Genomic DNA, 21399 nt, shown 5'->3' with positions numbered 1-21399 from the left:
TTATCTCTGTTATCTTCTACCCTCATGAACTCTTTCTCTATCACATAACACATTTATTTCCGTGTTTAAATAATTCCTTGTTACTGGTCTTAAAACCACTTCCCCTGAATATGCACACAGATGACATTTCAGTTTCACTGGTTTTTCTGAAAAAAATGGATTTTAAATGGAGTGTAAAATACAACTACATCACAACAAGGTTAGGAATTCCCCCCAAAAATCAACCTGTGGTGGCTGAAACAGATACCCACTATGAGATATTCTGAAAGGGGCCACTCCCTAAGAGAACAGCGCAAAATTTGGACAGATTTACATGGTGCTTCTGTTCCAGCTCTCTGCTTGAGCAACCTCACTTTCACGCTATTTCTACAACACGAGAAAACATTAATGCCTTCTAACACACACATTGGTTAATCAAGGTCAGTCTTAGGGTTACAACTGTATCCACTGGCAGATCAGTCGTGCTTAAACATCCTACTAGTTGAGATTGTGTCAGTCTTGACCTCTAGACAAGGTCTTTCCTCTTCTTGCTCAGCTCTACCTTCAAATCATAAAGCAAGTTTTATTATCTTCTCTGAAGAACCTGAATGCATCACTTTCCCGTTATTGTCCATGCTGTTACCATCAGAAACTTGTCCCCAGGGTCTCATCTCTCAGATGGCATGCCTGTTCCCTTCAGCCTTGGCTCCAATTCCAGCTCTCACTGATGTTTCTGCATTTGCTCAGTAAACACACCATGCTCTGTATAATGTAAAACATGAGCATCTCATACACTGATAAAATTACTTCTGTGCTTACACAGCTACTTAATTTCATTTTGCCATTGATTTGTCATTTTAAAGTTAAATAGTAAACATGGATTGTAGCCAGGATACTGAGTGCTGCTTTCTCCCCCTCTAGTTTTTGATTTATGTGTTTGTTTATTTACTGATATATTTAAGTACTCCCTATTGCATTTCACACATAATCTGACAAATCCTGAGGATTTACTTTCACAATTGATTACAAAAGTCAATGTTTTACAGATAGGATTAAAATGGAAAATATCTGGAAGCCTTGACGGAATCTACTTATGACAACTACTATCTCCAGTAGGCTCTCCAGCCCTCAAAAATCTATGTTGTGTGTTGTCAAACACTGGGAAAATATAACCATTTCCTGCCACAGGTATTACGTTAATTAAAGAAATATACTTGCTCATTTGTCCATTGTGGGAGCGCCTCCTAGGCTTTTCATTTAATCAGCACATGGGAAAAGATCATTGTTTTCCATTTGCTGGTAGTTCTCTCCAAAATTAAATCAGACAGGCTAGTAGGCAATGCTGAGGCAAGCAGTGCATCTTCAATATTGTCACTTCAGTAATCTAAATTTAAAAATTCTAAAGATATTAACATGTGACATTCTGGGTTTTTTTTTTTGTTTTTTTTTTTAGCTCCAAACCATGTACTGCTTCTTCAGTTTATTTATTTTCGAATCAAGTGTTTAGAATATTTTTAATGCTTTATGACAGGGCAAACTGCTTTTTAGCTTTTTGAGTCTCTGTCAAATGGTGAACCTGGCTTCCTTTTGATCCACTCTCACAAACAAAAATAAACCAGTTATTCGCACACAGCTTGCTCCACAGTGGAATAATTTTCCAGATCATGAAATTTCAGTGCAGAGTGATAAAAAGATTAGGCTGGTGTCAGAAAGCAGATTACAGGGCAGCCTGGAGAAAAGAATTTGATCTACTCCTAATCCCATTCTCCTGGGGCTCGGGTCATCTTGCTGGCCTTCACTGGTGCTCCTCAATGGTAAAGTTCAGTTCTGTTGCGCAGTGCCATCGGTGGTTTTTACTTCTAACAGGGCCTTTGTTTTGCTGTTCTTAGTGAATTTAATGCCAAAATGTGAAGGGAAAGGAAGGAGATCGTGTACTGGGACTGAGAAATTCCTAAAGAGAGCAAGGCATCGCTACATTATTAGCTGACCACTGGAATTTGTAGAACAGTCAATATTGATTGACCTTGCCTGTTACATAAAGGTCAAGTGAGCAGACAGGATAAGATGATGGGAAAGCACTGTTAGTGTATCTCATTGCTAAAAAGTCATATAAAGCCAGAGACAGACAATGCTCAGAGACCCACACAAATGTAAGGCACTGGAAAACACCCCAATTAAGTGAAAATTACAATCCCCATTAAGTGGCAGCCATCATTGCTTAATTGCTACCCAGGGAGGTATCCTGATTAAGAGCAGATGAAGTTCAGCACATCTTATGCGGTGGGTTATTGCTCAGATATAAAGGAAAGGGAAGAAAAGGAAAACAAGAAATACAAGACTAAGGCACTTTGGTCCAAAACTGAAGGTGTTAATTTTTGCTAGATAAAACCAGAGCAGGGCTGGGGACCCACTGAATTGGGGTGTCTTTGTCTCCTTGTGCGTAATGTCAGGGTCTTGCAGGGACTGGGGCTCCTATGTCCCTGTTTTGCCATTTCTTTGCTCCCAAGTGGGGAAGGAGCAGGAGACGAGTCTGCCTGCTCCAGTCGGACACTTAGCCCAGCCTGGGCTGGACTGCTGGCCCGTGCAGTCCTGCTCTGGCTCTGCTTCCTCTGCAGAGCTCAGAACAGCCCAAAAGCACCTTTTATTCAGCTAGAATCAGGCCAACTGTTCGCACTCTAAATCCCCTGGCCTGAGTGAAGAGCATGGCTTTGTCAAGGTAATGTGACCACTTTTTTTTTCCTAACCCAGCAATTCCTCTTTCTTTGGAAGAGCTTTGACCTTTAAATGAAGGTGCATGCCAAGAAAAATCCAGAGCTTGTTATCAAGACAATCTGTGGCACAGGCTGTGTGGTAATGTCCTCCCGAGGTGATGAATCAGATCTATCAGCGTGTAGATACTAAGGCCTTTTTTATCCTTGCAAACTCAGGGCTTTCCAAATCTTTAAGCCTGATCAGAGATAGAGCACTACAAGAGCTTACTTAAATCTCAGCAAGCAGAAAAGAGGGCGAGGGGGAGAGAGCTCACATAAAATAAAGGACACCACTTTTTAAAGATAAAACATAACTCTAGGTACAATAAAAGCCTTTAGAGAACAGAAGAGATCTTTGTCAGGAATGTATCTCATTTAGTCCCATTGTTTCACTTCGTGCTTTTCAGAAAGCCAGCCATTTATCTTGCCTTTTTTTTTCCCCAGGTTCTTTTTTTTTCTCCTTTCCTGATGCCAGTTTCCATTTCATTAGGAAATGAATCACTGATGAGGTGCTAGTGCTGTCTCCCTGCAAGCACACCTCAAAAACAGACCAGTCAGGAAAAAGAAAATACACAGTCTTATGACCTAAAACCTGAATGCTTTTACAAGTCCAGTATTATTTATGTTGTGCTGTGTTACGGATAGCTGTTGTTTAGTGTTTATGGCATGCAGGCTAATAATTCCAAGTCAGAGTACCTATGGTTAGATACCTTCAACATGTTTCTAGGTTCTAAAGAAAGAAATTTTCAAAGGGAAAAGCAACGGGCAGAAGAATTCCTAAACTTCCACACAATTTCCCGTGTGGGTGCTGTGAGCCAAACCTTCCTGGTTCACAGCACATTGCTGGAACACTGTACCCGTGTCCCTGAAAGCCTCAGAGGGATCTCTCATTTTCACAGTTGGTGTACTGCGCACATATTTGTTCATGGAGTTATATGCCCAGACAAGGAGACAATCACATTTCTGTAGCTTGAGTACCCCTGTGATGAGGCATAATGCTGTCGTGGTTTTTTGTACAGAGAAGGAAACTCCCAGGAAAGCCATGTCAGCTTGAGTCTGACCTTTCATTCAACAATGATGCAGATCAGGATATTTTCTATACAACATGACTGCATACTGAGCACACACAAGTTGTCAGATACGGTACAGTCTACACCCAAACATCCTTAATCTGATGCTCCCTGAAAAGCAAAGTCCTGACCCACACAGCACTTCATTTTGGCTACTTCAGGAATTCCATGGTGAGAGAGGAAGGGAGGGGACATTGCTTTCCTATCCTCTGCACAAACTCATCCAACTCAGACTGAATTGCTGTAACGCACAAACAGGACCATTGCCAGAAATGTCCATCTTGGAGCTTGAAAATGTGTTTGTTTTTCCCAGCAACATCAGTCTAATAAAATACATTTCTCCCTACCAGCCTAGTCTCTTTTATACCCTGTGACAATACACCTGCATGACTATCGTGATGCTGCATGAGTCTTTACAGCTTCCAGCTACATTTTTGTTAATTTTGGCTGGATAACAACAAAAGAAAACAAATGCATTTAGCATTTGCAGAATGTTCTCCCTCAGCTTTATAAGGTTAAGATACATAATGCACACACTCATTTTATACAGCTTCTAAGTGACTAATCTAATGTGTCCTCCATTTAGAGAGCACATAGCATTTTGCAAAAATGTATTGGATTGACCCACTCAGAAGATGGGCATGAATGACACACATTTTCACTCGCACCATCAAAAAGCTTTGAAAATTGTTGTACTGGGAGGTTGATCAAACTCCTGCACAGCAACAAACCCCACAAGGGCTTCTGCTTTTGAAGATCCAGATTTACTAACCAGCAGCCTGATCTTCAGATTTTCATAAGAGCAAAAAACCCAGCAGCCTTCTGAGTTTCCTTGCCCCCTTTTTTTCCAAAAGCAATGCATGTGCTGCATGACTTCTATTCATTCCTGCATGGGTGGCATGTGATGCCTAACTCCACCTGTTCCTACAAACTGCTTATAATCTTAACAGAGAATACATAAAGAGATCAGGAACAACACCAGAAACTTGATGGGCACAGGCTGAAGTGCATCTCAGGTGCTTGCAGTCAAAGACATGAATTCAGGGATGACAACACCAGTAGTCAGCAGCTTGCTTAAGAACATGCAGTCTGGAAGAATGAGCAAGTGATAACCACCATCAAACCCAGAGCAGGGTAGCCTAGCAATGCTGAACTTAGTTGTAAGTCTTTGGCCAAATTGCTTTGTTTCTCCCAATGCCTCCTGTCAGATTTGGCTCATCACCTCTATGAGAAAGCCTTCTTCACATGACGTAGGTAAAAAACCTAAGGTCATGGGGCAACCCCGATTATCTATAGCCTATCAGGCCACAAAAGAAAACCAACCAAGTCACCCTTAAAACTAAATACTTCTACTTCTCCTGGAAAGTGCTTTAGCTTTGCAAATTGGGTTGCTTTCTTGCTTATTCTACAGTGAATTGGTTTGTATCTCAAACCTGCTTGTAACTAAGTAAGCCTATTATACTGATTTTGATGTTGCATTGCTTCTTTGCACTCTGTTTCTCTCTACCTACCTGCTGATACTTGTTTTCTGTTCTTATTAAAGCATTTCCAGGTCAGTCCTTTTTGTATTCTTTCTTGTGTTGGAGGTTTTTTCCCCTCTGTATTTTCAGTACTTTTTGCATTTGTGTAACTCATAGTGCAGAGTTTTCAGTAACGAGTTTGAATGTTTTTCCTCGTGGCCAGTTTTGCTTCCTCTGTTTCTGTTTTCTCTCCTTTATGCTGGAGCAAAGGAGGAAATCTCAAATGAGCTGTACATCAGCCCATTGATTAAGTAGAGTACCTTTCCATGCAGTAATTACCATGCCTAATCTATACCCAAGCACAGCAAATCATTTTTATTTCTGTATGCTCTGCAACTCAGAGAGAGAAGCCCCAGTCATAGACAGACAGCGTATGAATTGCCAGAAAAATCCCAGGTTGTGTACAGATCATTTATAACCTAGCCAGCCCAGTGTTTGCAGAGGTTTTTGCCCACTAAACATCTCATAAATCACTGACTTCCTTTAAAAAGATAACAATAATTTCAAAGAGGTAAGTGGGATTGGTCTGGATCATTATGTTCTCCCTCTAGGGCAGGGAGTTGAAAGTTTTAATTTTCTTTCATCAATCTAAGTCATCACCCAGGGCTGGAGTGTGATGTTTGACTTCCACTACTGGAAACCTTAGATAAGACGAGATCTGAGCACCCTCCACAGAGGTCTCGAGTGGTGCTACTGCACTTGCTCAGAGATTTGTACCATAAGATGACTGCCTGTGAGCAGGGTGTTCTAACTCTGCCCCCGTGGGATCAAGGCCTAAAGCCACCAGCAGCAGGGCTGATTCGTTCTTCTTGTCATGGGTTTACAAGAGAAGGGGCAGGGAGATGTCATGTTTGTGACCAGGCCTTCCCACAGAGGTCTCTGTCTACAGGCATTAAAGAGCCCAGCCATAGTGAGTTCAGCATGGTTTTGGCAGCATTGAATTCACTGCGCATGTTCTGCAGAGTTGATTTGTGCACGGAATATATCTGGGGTTTCCAATGTCTGGCAACCCAAGTTATTCCTCCAAGCTAGCTCACTGACATTCAGGAGCCTGAATAATTGTTCTAAATCCTTCAAATCTAGGCAGAAAAAGAAAATATGGCCCCATAAACTCAGATGTACAGTACTCAGGGAGGGAGGATTACTCCTCTGTAACAGCAGCTGAAAGCTACGCTGACTCTCCCACCACGCGACACGTTTGTGGAGGTGTACAGCTGTCTCCCCCACCAGTCGAGGACGGTATCTCTTTCTGCATCTGAATCCCCCTTTCTGTTTGCTGCTCCCTTTGGCTCTGGAGCAGCAATGGGCTTTTTTGTTACATTTGGGTAACAGAGGACTCTAGAATCCTTGTTTACGGTTTATGGCTGATGCTTTGATGTGCCACCGATTCTAGCCGTGACAACCAAAACCGAAACAAGCGCAACCCTGAGCTAAGCATTAGGTTTTTTAAAATTAATCTAGTGGTTTTTCTTTTTGCAAAAACTGTACATCTATTTAATAATTTTACAAAATGTGCTAATTATTTTAAATAATTTGCTGAATAATTTATATGACTAGTTTTCAGAATGTGCGTTGTTTCTTTGTTTGTTTTTTTTATTGGAATCAACTTGGTTTTAGCCCATTGTAATAATTCTTTGTATTCCTGTCAAAAACAGAGGATCTTTCTGATAGGATCTGTACAGAAAATGAGATACTGAACACCCCTGTAGTCCATAACCATGTAAAAAATACCACAAAAGATTGAGACAAGCAGAAGGCAGTAAACAGGAAAGCTCATAAGGCACAAGTGGGAAAGAAAAGTTTTACAGAGCCACCACTGCTCAATCGTGGCTTACCCGCGTTCCTGAGTGTTTTAGAGGAATCCTGGCAGGAGGAAGTTCAGCACAGTCACACATGTGGGATGCTCCAAGCCTGAAGGATGTCAGCTTTGAGCTTTCTTGCAGTATGCTTCATATCTTCAACCTGGAAAAGAAGATGCCATGTTAATACATCAAAGGACAAAGCAACTCAGAGCAGACAATGTTAGAAACCTATTACTAACAATCTGACATTCTGGCAACAGCTTGTTGATGGCACATTGTAGCAGCTATGCGAAGAACTGCTTCTGCAGGCAAGAGGAATATCAGGGCACCAAGTTCATTGCTTCCTTAATCCATCTACTGACACTGCCAACACAGACAGTCCTGCTTTTAGTACCAGATTTAGTGAGCTTTTCCAAACAACATATTTCCTATGGGCCATAGATGGCAACTGGAGTGACGTACTGCAGATGAGTGCAAGCAAGAAGCAAATCTGTCAGGTCCAAATCACCTTTCCCACCCTTGAAACAAGATCCACCTTTTCTGAATCCTTGCAGATATTGGACTCACTGGCAACGTGCCTGAGAACACAAATACAGATGTGACAGAAGGAAACTTCTGCGATGCAGAATCACAACCATGCACCAACTACTGCAGGAGTGCAGGGCTTGGAGGAGGGACTGAACTGCAATGGACTAATCTTCCCCAGCTACTGCTTAATTAAAATTTTCATCACCCTGTTCAGGATACAGAATTAAGTTATAGTTCGATAGGAGTGTCACAGAGTATTTAAATAAAATATATTTTAAAAAAAGGACATTCAATCTAAAGAAGAGATTTTAAAAGGTATGGATGTATTTCCCAGAACCATTGTTTCTACCCTTACAAAGAGATGATGTGCTCACTAAAATCTAATACCTACCTATAATGTTTTAAGAGGAGTATATTACATTTAGCTGCTTACCTAGACTTCCTTGTAAATTAAACTGAAGCCCTCAGTGAGACTTATCTTCCTTTTGTTCTTTCCTCTCTAATTATACTGTGGCACTAATTATCTTATGGGCAGAAACAGTAGATTGCTGCTGCTTCAAAAATTCAACCACTGCTCCTGCTACTCACTCATACCTTATGAATATTTTCATTCAGTCAAAAACAACAACAAAAAAAACCCAACCAAAAAATCCAACAGAAAACCAAGACTCTGCTCCAAGTTTTCTCCTTTCCTACACATTCTTCTGTCTCCCTGGTTCTTACCTGCTTGCTATCTCTACTGATTCCCAAAGTCTGATTCATGTTTACCCTTGATCTATAGCACTTCTCTAGACTATAAATGGTACCTGTGCTCTAAAAAGCATGACTGTTTCCTTAGTAACACGACTAAAATTGTCAGGATCTTTTCCTGTAGCCTTTATGTGGATGAGTAGTCTACCTCTAGTGTAATCCCATCTGGAGCAATTTAACAGCAGCTGTCAATAGCATAACCATGAATTTTTTCATCTGAGAAAATGATTGTAAAATTGGATCATCATAGGGCACATTTCAGTGAAAACACCAGCTCTTTTTTTTTTTTTTAAGTATAAGCTCAATAAATGGTGTTTCTAGTGTTAAATCATGCAATGTTAACTTCTTGCTAATGGCACAAACGTATGCTCACTTCACAAAATCTACCACATTAAGACCCTCTAAAGAGAGACAAAAAGGGATCTTAACAAATTTTTCAACTCATCAACTCACCATGGAGTCAACTTAAAGCATTGATTAATAGGACCCTTGCTATTCTAGCTGAACCCATAAGTAGCTTAATAAGACATAAAATATTCTGCTCAGGGTTTTTAGTTTAATACTTTTTTTATTGATTTTTTACAGGAAAATACAATAACATTGTGCATATAAAGCAGTCTGTGCAAGGCCTTAATTTTGCACAGGCACATCAAAAGAAACATTCACTCATTTTGCATGTGTCACCAATCCACATGACCTTTAAACTGTTATTCAGCAAGAAAATTAAATATCTAGCAAAAAGCTTTGAAAGAATGATCCATTAGAGAGTACCTAGCATGTGCTACACATTGCATCAAGTCACACACGCACACACACATCTAATGGGAAGCTGTTGACATCTTTTAATGCCAGCGGTGAGCATGACAGTCTTTTTTGTGGTGAGGAGGAGATATTGCCGCACACGCATAGGATGTATTTGGGCATTTATGAGCCTCATGAGAAAAGAAAGATGTCAAGCTACTTCACCAAGGTCATCCACTCCTTTTAACAACCTATACGGTGTTCACAGCTGCAGCGCCTCCATACTTTGTACGGATTTCACTCCTCCTTTCACTGCAGCCCTGTGCTACCCAGAAGAGCCATCAGAGCTGTCACCCTCCCCAGGCCTCCTCACTTGTACCCCACTCCAGACCCACTACATCATCTTCCCACCACCAGCCCTTTCTCCCCCACCCAGGCAGTATGACACCCCTACTCCTAACCTGTGTTTTAACCACAAGGCTTTCTTTTTCCCCTGCTGAACTCCTTGGAGCTTGTTCTCCCAATCTGGCACAATGAAATAGCTGTGTGTTTTCCCCAGCTTGAATCAAAGTCTTAAAGTGCTTCTGTTTGCTTGATTTCTGCTGGCAAGGACAAACTGCTCCATTGACCTCAAAGCCATTCACGGCTTCCGACTACCCTCACAGCTAGGAGGTTTCTACCTCCATTTGTCATGGTGCCCACCCTACATGGCTCTGAAGTCATTACACAGGGCAAGAGAGGCAGCTGCCTAGAGCACAGGACTAATAATGGGCAACCAGGTTATTTTGGTTCTCTATTTTATCTCACTTTGTTTTTAAATGTCTTGCCTAGAGCAAAAGGCCTGGAGTCACCGCCATTGGGAAGCCCCATCATCACACAGGGATCTTCTCCATGAGTCAGAGCATAAGGCAGGTTTCAGACACGCTTATAACATCTTCAACAAAACTGTCTTCCCCCGTCCAACAGTGACCCCTTTGTGACATTGCTCAATAACAAGCATAGACTTTGGGGGGAAGGGGGATTGTAATCATTAAATTGTAAATCCCTTTAAATGCAAAGATCAAAGGGAAAGTTTCAATCCAATGACACATAATTAAAAATGCAGACGTGAACGGCTTTGATTCATGAATGCTTATGCACTTTTAAATTGTTGCCAGGGAGATCAGGGCATGAGAAAATTAAAAACCATTACACTTCAAAAGGATAAATGATTTTCACAGCTTTCTAACATTATTTCCTGTTGCGCAGATTTTTGTGTGTTTTAACATTTCCCCCGCCCTGCCTGGGCAGATTAGTTCTGAAAAATGTTTTCCAGAAAATGTTCAGGACTCAATGAGATTAAAAGGAGATTAGTGAACCTGTTGGATGGAGAGTTCCCATTGGTACTTAATGGTAAATGCTCGGGGCAGTTAAAGAGGAACACACACACACACATTTTACCCTTTTACCTGCATTTTAATTTTAAGAGCTGTGACCTTTTAATTCATTATTCTTTTTCTAATTGAGCCACTACAATACAATGGCCATAAACCTAATCTCCCCGAAGTTAAAGGAAATATTCCCATGACTGTAGTGGTTTCAATTTGTTTGTTTAACATTTCTCACTTGTCAAAGCACTTAAAGGAAAAGGCTGCTTCCTATTTCACAAATAAAAAAATTGACGCATACAAAGTGGACATGATTCTCAAACATCATATCACAGATGTTACACTAAATCTAGGGTTGTCAACTACGGCAAATGCTCCCACTTCTGATCCGTGCCATCTCAGATCTTCCCTGCTTCAACATGTAACTGTAACACTCCCAAATGGCACCTAAGACCTAAGGGCTTTAAAATTATCCCAGTCTTACCAGAGACAAGCAGTGTTGCTTCATATTTGTAAGTGTTTACAAGTTAATTTCTTGGACAGAAACATATTGCTGAAATTCACCTGTGAGTTGATGGTTTGCAATGAACTCATGGGCAGCATTTGCGTTAGTGGCCTGAAAGTACATGTGAAAACAACACGTGCTGAACTCACACTACTACTTCACCACTGCCCACATGAAGGGTGAGGATGACCAGATAAAATCTTGAAGCCTATACTTTACACAGATATTAGCTGTCCATTTGATGGAATACAGGACAATCCACCTCATCTGCACACACCTACATACGTAACTTCAGACGTCTTTGTATCATGTAGGTGTTTTTGGTTTATATGTCTAAAGTTACACAGGATGAATCCCACTGTTCAAAAGGTGAACCTTTGGGGTGAAGGAGTAGATACAGACCCAGAGGCACAGCAGCTCTAAATACACCAGAAATCCCATTACGTTTGCGTGTCTTGGAAATTCAGGACTCTACTTTTTTTTAATAAAGTAAGGTGCAGTTGAAATAAGGTCTGCATCAGGCTGACTTGCTCCTCACTCTACTGTGGCATTTTTCAGCTGCCAGTCAAGCCGACCTTCACAAAATTTTCCCTGAGGGGGAAAAGCCAGACACAAGTAGCAGCAGACTAACAGAGTACTGAACAGTTCAGCAGGCATTTGATGGTGAAAGCAAAAAGCTTTTGTATTTACTTTTGAACATATGAATCAGACATTGTTTCTGTTTGAGACTGGGCTACTTCTGAAAATTGTCTCCACAGTGGCAGCCGCCTGAGATTCGGCATAAGGGGCCATCCCAAAAATGCACGGATGGCTGCCTTTGTTATGCCCTGCATTCAGTGAGATAGCTCCAGGAATAAGATGCCCCACATTAAGATATTTAACATATCAGTCCTTTTTGTTATTTATTATTTCTAATACCTGAGTAGCAAATAAGACATGATAAATTTATTTTTTTTTCAGCTGGGGGTTGTTCAAGAACATGTTAATATTATTCTTTGTTTGCTGTTATTGGATCAATAATGTTGCTACATAATTCTTATTCTGCAGATTTCAGTCCAAAGGAGACTTTCTAGTTTCAGTTTCTTTGTAGCACAGACCATAACACTTAATCCATTTACTGCAAGGCTTGGATCAGTAGCTTGCATTTGACTTACACAAAAGCATCTGGTGTTGACTTGAGGACTTCAAGAAGCAGAGAAGGAGTTTATTCTATTTTTTTAACTGCCTTTTCTGTTATGTGAATTTGGGCCTTTCTCCACTGATGCTGATGTCCCCATCAGCATTTTCTATGTGCAAAACCAAAGCCCTCTTCATGTTTAAGCATCTGGATCCTCTCCTAAACCTGGCTGTTTAACACAATCTTCTTCCACGTACATGCCTGCAGAATGACTGGCCTCTCTTAAGGGAGCAAGAGACAAACAGACCACCTCCTCTGCAGGTTTAAATGAACTCTGATTCATTACTGTCATCAATTTACATTAACTGTTTAGCCCTAAGCCAGGCAGTATTATAAGAGCAGGCTGACAACTACTGGATGGTGGAGACTGACTGAGTTGAGACATGCCCCTCCATTGATGTGAATACTTGGACTTCTCCGAACACCCCCAGGGAAGGAGCTGATGATACTCCATTCCAGGAGGGTTGTCTGGCCCAGTTCAGGGCTCCTCAGAGGTTCCTGGGCCCATATGCACTCAGTCTTTGGTTTAAAGGAATTCACTGAGCCAAAGATGAGGCACTCAATTTCATCACTCTTTCCTCAAGCTTTTTGGCAAATATTTGTACTGTTCTGCTGGGCAGTTCTTGCCTTCAAAAGCAACATGCTTCCTTGTAAAATAAGGGACAGGGGCATATTTACTGCACCCCAGAGGTGCCTCAGGCAGTCCAAGAATCTCCTCTGTGGCTGTGTATTGAGTTTCTGCAGCAGCACACCAAGCATAAGGTTTGTTCTCCTTATAGTCAACCATCATGGCAGAGAGGGATTTGCTATAATTATGTCCAATCTCATGTCCAGTTGGGACACTGCGTAAATATCAATAATTCCTCCCACTCTATTTTCTGCAGCAAAACCTGTGATTTTTCTCTGGTTATATTTGTCAACTGCTCAATTACGAGATCATGTCTGGGATTCTCTGCTATTCACTGCATTTCTTTATCCCACTTGTCAAAACAGAATCAGTCTTTCAGTATCACAATGACACCTTAATATACTGTAGATCAGGTTATGACTGACCTACAGACACACAGAGGAGATGGAGTAAGAAGCTGTCTTCTGCATCAGTAGGACACTGCCCTGAACTGTGCAGATGTCATTTGACTCTCCCTCTCAGACATAATGTACACGAGGGAGAAGGTGAACAGCAAAGAATGACTTTGCCCCTCAGTACACATCTAAAATACACAGCTGAAGCTGGGGAAAGTGTGAAGGGAGGGAGAGGAGTCACAACAATCCTAATTCTCTCCAGCGTGGTACTCCTGCAATTCCCATTTCTGTTGATATCGGCTCTGAGCAGCAATGTACCAAAAGCATGTGTGCTGTTTGCACATTAGCTGGCAAAACCAGGGGAGACAGGTTCTGATAAAACCAATGTGAAGGCAGTTTCCTACATCATGGATCTCTGCTCAGCCACCATGCCAAATACTGAACTATTCTGTTTCATCCCCAGGGTCAGGGTTTGACTCTTACCAGGACTAATGGCAGGAGCTAGGCGAGAACAGCTGTTCTGATTCCCAGCATGCTTGAAAGCAAGGGCAACAGGAAATCTCACAGCTGAACAAAATCTTTTGCTCTTTGTTTTTATTTGTGTTCTTTCATTTCAGTAATGAGACAGTGTGAACTGGCATTCAGACATTTAGGCCCGTTTCAGGAACTGGTGGCGTGACTTTCTTGCTCAATTCACATTCATTCAGGGCCTAATAATGATTACCTTTGTCCCAGGCTCATCACAAGTCTAAGCTCACTGCAAGTCCAGGAAGAGGAAGAGAACAAAACTAATGAGTCCAAATGGTGTTTATCAGTAATAAATTGTATAAACTTCTTGGCTGTTTGCAGCAGCTCCAATTTACCCTGCTTAATTTGCTATGTAGGGCAAAGACCACCATAGGTTCTGACAATCTCAGTGGTTTATCCACATACTGTGGAAGAGATTATTTTAAGACGGATAGGTAGCCAGATGGCTAGCGTTCTCTTTAAGACACCTGCATATCTGGAGCAATTCTCTTCCTTAACACTCTCAACCTCACCATAGATAGGACCATTAGAAAGGGGAAGATGAAGAGGAAATCCTCATCCAGAGATAAAAGCTGCCAACTGCCTTTTCTGCCCTATTAGAAATTATATTAAGAGTTGAGAATATCTCTTCTCACCTACAGAGTGGTTGGCAACTGAGTGCTATCTATGTCACGAAAGACTCCCAGTCCACTCTTCTGTGCACTTTGCAAAAGAAATCAGTGTTCCTCATGTTCTGCAGGTTCTTTTACTGAACAGCTACTTAAGCAATATGCTTCCTCTGTTCAGCTTGTCCTTGAGTTGGAGTGGTTGTTTTATACTAGGACAGAGCATATGTTATAGACATGTTTTTCAGAACAGCTGAGTTCCTAGAAGTACATCATCACTGTACTGGGACTCAAGAGACTTGCATTCATCTTCTGACTCCATCACTGACTGACCGGATGACCTCAGCTTCACCACCCAAAAGGTAGTGATGAGAATCAGCAAACAGCTACTTGAGTCTTGAACACACAAAAGCTGGGGCTAAGCAGAGCTGAAGAACAGTGAAGCATGATTACTAATAGCTTGCATGATTATTCCCAAACATATGCAATCTCATAATATTGCCTTCATTTGGCATAACACTGCCTGAAAACACCAAGAGGAAAACACTGGTTTGCTCTAGTGTTTTATTGATAACTGGAAGGGGATATACAAGCAAAATATCTTCATTGCCCCTGCAGACAAACAAAATCCCCACATCCCGCAGGTAATTACCATCTCCTAATTGGGTTTGAAAACAGGAGATTTGAGTTTGAATGCATGGAATTTGCACCAAAATTAACAATTACTTGTCTGAGGAATTCAGTGGTTTCAAAACACAACAGGAAGAGACTGAAACTGAGGATGAGTTGAGGCTTTACCTGGGAGTTGGCAGATAGCCCTTACAGACCTCCTGTAACAAGCTGGTTACTTTTACTAGTTGGAATCAGAATACATACTCACCCCTATTGTCATTTTTATCTGCCACTCTAGGCTCATTACATCAGTTTAACTAATGGCAATTAATATGAAAATTAAAATCGATAGCAAAATTAAGTACTTGGAAGACAGGCACTGTTCCTGCGTAACTCTAGCATGTCTAATTACTGTTGTAACAAAACCCCAGTAACAACCTGTGCTTTCCCGGCCAGCCCTAACCCAGCCCCAGACACCTCTTCCTGCTGCACTCCCCGACCCAGCCCCTGTGTCCACGAGACAGAGCTCCCATTCCTCCCCGCTAGGTTCACTCATCACACTCCTGTGCAGCAGCCAAACTTGAGAACTTTTAAGATGTTGTCACAGGCTGGTCCCCTTTCTTCCTGTTGATGCATGCAAAGATTTATAGCACGACTTACAAGGCAGAGATCAAAAATAGACACAGCCTTGTTCGATACCAATCAGACCTCTTCAAAAAGTCAGGTTTTCTGCCAACAGACTGTCAAAGTCCTATACCTGATACGGGAGGAAAGGAAGCCCTCTAAACCTGTCCATGACCTTGGGGTTTCGTTTCTCTGAGGCTTGGTTCACAAAACATCTACTTTGCCAACCCAGATGCTTAATTATTCAGAGTTTGTATAACACTTTGAAGGCACAAGCTGTACCCCAGAGTTAAAATATTATTACAAACAGGTTTCTGATATCTTCCAGCCTTCACTCAGCAGCACTTTAAATGTTATTTGCACCAACATTATTGTGACAATAGCCTCTCAAGCAGATCATCAGCAATGTCCAAGCTTTCCACCCATGGCATGCAGCATAAAATTCATCTCTTGAAATGAGCTGGCAGAATTAGAACTATCCCCTATATTTTCCATTACCAAGATACCAGACATGCATTTTACAAACATCCTTTCAGCAAGGGAATATGTCAGTTTACTGATACAATAATCAACATAAATCTGCAAAACTCTTTTGCTGACATTGTTGATAGGGAACAAAACACAGTGTTAAACACACTCAGCCCTCGTTCCCCCAGTACAGCTTATCTGGAGTTGCTTTGTAGAGAGGATGGTGTGATTTTATGCTGGCGTATCCAATTTTATATTGATACCTGCTGTGTGTGAGTGGAGCTATAACTGTGTTCTGCCCAAGAGCTATCCTTACTATGCACCGACTATGCTGTAACTACCTTCATCTTGTATTTATAAATGGTTCCAAGCAGCAAAATAACATCTGTATTGATCTAAAGAACATTTTATTTATTAAACAGTGCGGAAGAAACCATATGAAACGCAGGCCCATTATTTAACAATGTCTTTCCGGTACCTGTGTTGGAAATATAAGAACATGAGGCTGTTAAATTTTTTATCAAATGGCTCCCACTGAGATTGCTGTAATGATGTAAAGTCAAATTGCTAAGCTTTGGGTTTGTTTTGGGTTTCCCCCCCTTCTATTCTCTTCTACAGGGGGAAGGGAAAGATCTACAGATGAAAAACTCTTCTGGATATTGACATTAAAAGGATAAGACAGGACAAAAGTGCATCCCCATACCTCTTATGGCAAGATGGCGCACAGGTCTAGGACAGGAGATTGGTGTGGTTCAGCAACCTTTTGGGAAGGACAGCTTACACAGATCCCCACTGGCCTGCACTTTAACAGCTTTAACTGTGTTTAATGTCAGATGAAAAAGCTACTGTGTCAACAATAAGCAACACGGTGAGGCGCACCCAATCCAGGAGGCTCCTGCAGAGCATCAAGGATAAATTTTTGACACAGGTGGTGGAGGAGCCAATGAGGTGAGATGTGCTGCTGACCTTGTACTAACAAACAAAGAAGGTCTGGTTGAGGATGTGAAGGTTGCGGGTAGCCTTGGCTGCAGTGACCATGAGGTGGTGGAGTTCAGGATCCTGTGGAGTAGAAGCAGGGCAACAAGTAGGATTAGAACCCTGGACATCAGGAGAGCTAACTTTGGCCTCTTCAAAGACCTGCTTGGAGAAATCCCATGGGTCAGGGCTCCAGAAGGTAGAGGGGTCCAAGAGAGCTGGTCAATATTCAAGTACCACTTTCTCCAAGCTCAAGATCAGTGCATCCCTGTGAAGAAGTAGTCAAGCAGAGGAGCCAGGAGACCCATAAGGATGAGCAAAGAGCTTCCAGAAAAACTCAAATGGAAGAAGGAGGTTTACAGTATGTGGAAAAAGGGACTGGCCACTTGGGAGGAATATGAGAATATAGTCAGGGTATGCAGAGATGCAACGAGGAAGGCCAAGGCCCACTTGGAACTAAATCTGGCAAGGGATGTCAAGGATAACAAGAAGGGCTTCTTCTAATACATCAGCAGTAAAAGAAAGACTGGGGAAACTGTGGGGTGCTGCTGAACAAGGTGGGTGCCCTGGAGATGCAGGATGCAGAGAAGGCGGAGTTACTGAATGCCTTCTTTGCTTCAGTCTTTACTGCTAAGGCTGGCCCTCAAACATCCCAGACCCAGAGGTGTGACAAAAAAAATCTGGAGAAAGGAGGACGTCCCCTTGGTTGAGGAGGATTAGGTTTGAGATCATTTAGGCAAACTAGATCCTCACAAATCCATGGGCCCCGATGGGATGCACCCGCAAGTGCTGAAGGAGCTGGCGGATGTTCTCGCCAAGCCACTCTCCATCATCTTTGAAAGGTCGTGGAGGACAGGAAAGGTGCCCAAGGTCTGGAGGGATCCAGCATCACACCAGTCTTCAAAAAGGGCAAGGAGGAGGACCCAGGAAACTGTAGGCCAGTCAGCCTCACCTTGATCCCTGGAAATGTTACTGAGCAGTTTATCCTGGCGGTCATCTCCGGGCATGTAGAGGAAAAGAAGGTTAGAAATAATCAATATGGATTCACCAAGGGAAGATCATGCTTGACCAATCTGACAGCCTTCTATGATGGCATGACTAGCTGGGTCAACAAAGGGAGAGCAGTGGGTGTTGTTTTCCCCGACTTCAACAAGGCTTTTGACACTGTCTCCCAAACCATCCTCACAGGCAAGCTTAGGAAGTGTGGGTTAGATAAATGGACAGTGAGGCGGATTGAGAGCTGGCTGAACAGCAGAGCTCAGAGGGTTGTGATCAATGGGTCAGAGGTCTGTGATCAATAGGCCTGTAACTAGTGGTGTTCCCCAGGCGTCTGTACCTGGTCCAGTCCTGTTCAAGATAGTCATCAGTGACCTGGATGAAGATACAGAGCGCACCCTCAGTAAGTTTGCAGATGACACCAAGCTGGGAGGAGCGGCTGATACAGCAGAGGCTGTGCTGCCACCCAGCGAGACCTGGGCAAGGTGGAGAGCTGGGCCCAGGGGAACCTCAGGGAATTCAACAGGAGCAAGTACAAGGTCCTGCCCCTGGGGAGGAACAAACCCCTGCACCAGTACAGATTAGGGGTTGACCTGCTAGAAAGCTGCTCTGCTGAGAAGGGCCTGGGGGTGCTGGGGGGCAGCGAGGTGACCCTGAGCCAGCACCGGGCCCTTGGGGCCAAGGGGGCCAATGGTATCCTGAGCTGCATAAAAGGAGTGTGGCCAGCAGGGTGAGGGAGGTTATCCTCCCCTTCTACTCTCCCCTAGTGAGGCCACATCTGGAGTGCTGTGTCTAGTTCTGGGCTTCCCAGTTCAAAGAGGACAGGGAGCTATAGGAGAGAGTCCAGTGGAGAGCTACCAAGATGATCAGGGGACTGGATCATCTCCCGTATGAGGAAAGGTTGAGATACTTGGGTTTGTTCAGCCTGGAAAAGAGAAGGCTGAGGGGGGATCTCATCAATGCTTATAATTATCTAAGGGGGAGACGTCAAGAAGATGGGCCCAGACTCTTTTCAGTAGTGTTCAACAACAGACCAAGGGGCAACGGGCACAAACTGGAGCACAGGAAGTTCCACTTAAACATGAGAAAAAACTTCTTTCCTGTGCGGGTGCCAGAGCAGTGGCACAGGCTGCCCAGAGAGGCTGTGGAATCTCCTTCTCTGGAAATATTCAAAACCCACCTGGATGCAGTCCTTTGTCCCCTGCTTTGGGTGTCCCTGCTCAAGCAGGGGGTTGGACGAGATGATCTGTAAAGGTCTCTTCCAACACCTACCATTCTGTGATTCTGTGATTTTATGTGGAAGGGCCATCCATCTTCAAGGCTTTGTATTTACTCTTGCAGGTAGAGGAGGGGGATTTGGAAGAGAGCTTTAGGAATTACATGAGGGGCAATTATCTGATTTTAAAGAAACCTCAGCCAAGTGTTTTCAGGCATAGCACGGAGCAGGAGAAGTTTGGCATACAGGCACAGGGGATCAGCACAAGGCTGCCTCCTGGCAGTAGATGACAATTTACTGTACCTTTTAGTTCACATCTTACATCCCTGTTTTTCTCCTGAAGAGAAATTCAGAAAACACCAACTGACATCTCTGCCAGGTAACAGGAAATGTAAATAAAACCCAACATCCTCTTGGGAAATCCAAACTCAAAGGCTTTCAGACTCACTCTCCACACAGCTCTGAACTCCCCAAGATTGTGGGAGTCTGTTCTTGTATGAGAAATCCAGTATCAATTGTTTTACCATTGACATTGTGTTGTAAGGGGAAAGATACCACAAGAAGGTGATGAAAATCTAAGTCAGGAAATTGGATGGAATCAAAGCTTGGGGGACAGAAAGGAAAGAATGTGATATGATGCACAACTGTGACACTGTTCAAGGAAGGTTTTCAAGCTATTATGTTATGGACATATTTTAATATTTCTAGTTGTATTTATTGTAAGCAGAGAAAAACCTAATGACTTTGATATCACAGGAATGCTAGTATAGATTTTTATGTGGATCAGTTGGAAGAGAAACCCAGTCATTGTACAGGAACCTGAGGAAGGAAAGCCGCGTTAAAACTGGTAAAGTCAACTCCGTGAGGATCACTTCCCTTTTTGGGTTTGGGGCTTTTTTGTTGATATTGTTTATTTTTTCCTATCTCCCTTCTATACTCTTTAAAACTTTTCTCTGTGGAATAGATTAAGATGAATTATGCTGGACTGAGTGAACCCAAGCTAGACAGTCAACTGAGGAAACTATTTTCTCTTCTGGCATTTTTCTACACCAGAAATCATTACCATCTGCCAAATGATATCTTCTAAAATACTTCTCGCCAGGTTGAGACAGTGGAAGCCAGTGCCGGAGCACACAGCAGGTAAAAGAAAAGGATCTGAACTTCAGCACCTCTGCCTCCAAAGACTCATTATGGTCTTTGGTAAGTCTTTTCACATGTCTTTCCATACCAGCATTGTGGATTTAATTGAGAGTGGGAGACCCTGCCCTAGCTTTTTAAGGAGGCTTCTTTTGAAGATTAAAAGTATTACAGAAATATTATTACCAGGGCTGCAGAGGAATTTGTTTTCCCAGGCTGTACATTGTCATTTTAAATCTTATCCCAAAACACAGAAAAACTGTTGGTGATTTTTTTTTTTTTTACACACACACACACATACATATATATACTTATTTAGCCTTTCTTGCACACACCCTTCCCGGTTTTGGTTTGCATTAATAACCATATTGAACATTTAAAAAAAGCCCACCAAATTTTTCAGGCACTGCTTTTGAGAGTTATGTAATTTAAATTCTTTTCATAATAGTTTCATATTGGTATTTTCAGGAAATAAAAACACTTAATAAAAATTACTTCCCCAACAGTACTTACAAATTAATGTATTCTTGCAACTACCAGAAGAAAAACCCAACTTTTTCAGGATATTAAATAATGGGGAACATTTTTAGAAGGGATTTTGTCCTTTATAAATAATAGCATATGAAATTGGAAATTTAAGAACACTTCGTTCTATGTGTGAAAAAATGTTTGGTGATTTGTAAGGATAAGCACAGTTTGAGCATTCTCTCAAGTGACAGGTTGAGCAAACGGCCTGGATTCAATCTGAACTTCTCCTCAGGGGAAGCTGGAGACCCTCTACTGATTGAGGCACCGAACTGGGACCCAGTTCTGTTGGGTGTAGTTCCTAACTAGACCACGGACACCCTAAGTCATTTTGAACAAATCATTTCCCACCTCCTTTCTCTATGTATGATGGAGGGATAACAATGCATCTGCCTCTACTTTATCTTCTATAATGGAATTAGGTCCTTAGAGATTCTTGGTTTCTGGGGTACACACCCAGCATAAGAAGTACTCAGCATAAGAAGTTATACCTAGATTAAA

General features: G+C 42.2%; 1 long non-coding RNA gene across 1 annotated transcript in view; it reads right to left on the bottom strand.

Annotated features, from left to right (window-relative positions):
- Positions 1–7154: 7154 nt before the first annotated feature.
- The window catches only part of LOC142066149 (uncharacterized), a 49748-nt gene continuing 35503 nt past the window's right edge, over positions 7155–21399 (bottom strand). Inside the window, exon 5 of the long non-coding RNA XR_012663615.1 lies at positions 7155–7281. This is a non-coding gene — a long non-coding RNA (uncharacterized LOC142066149). The remainder of the gene's footprint in view (positions 7282–21399) is intronic.

This window comes from Phalacrocorax aristotelis, chromosome 18 (genome assembly GCF_949628215.1).
Source record: "Phalacrocorax aristotelis chromosome 18, bGulAri2.1, whole genome shotgun sequence".
Taxonomy (NCBI): Eukaryota; Metazoa; Chordata; class Aves; order Suliformes; family Phalacrocoracidae; genus Phalacrocorax; species Phalacrocorax aristotelis.
This window is presented reverse-complemented; position numbering and strand designations above follow the sequence as displayed.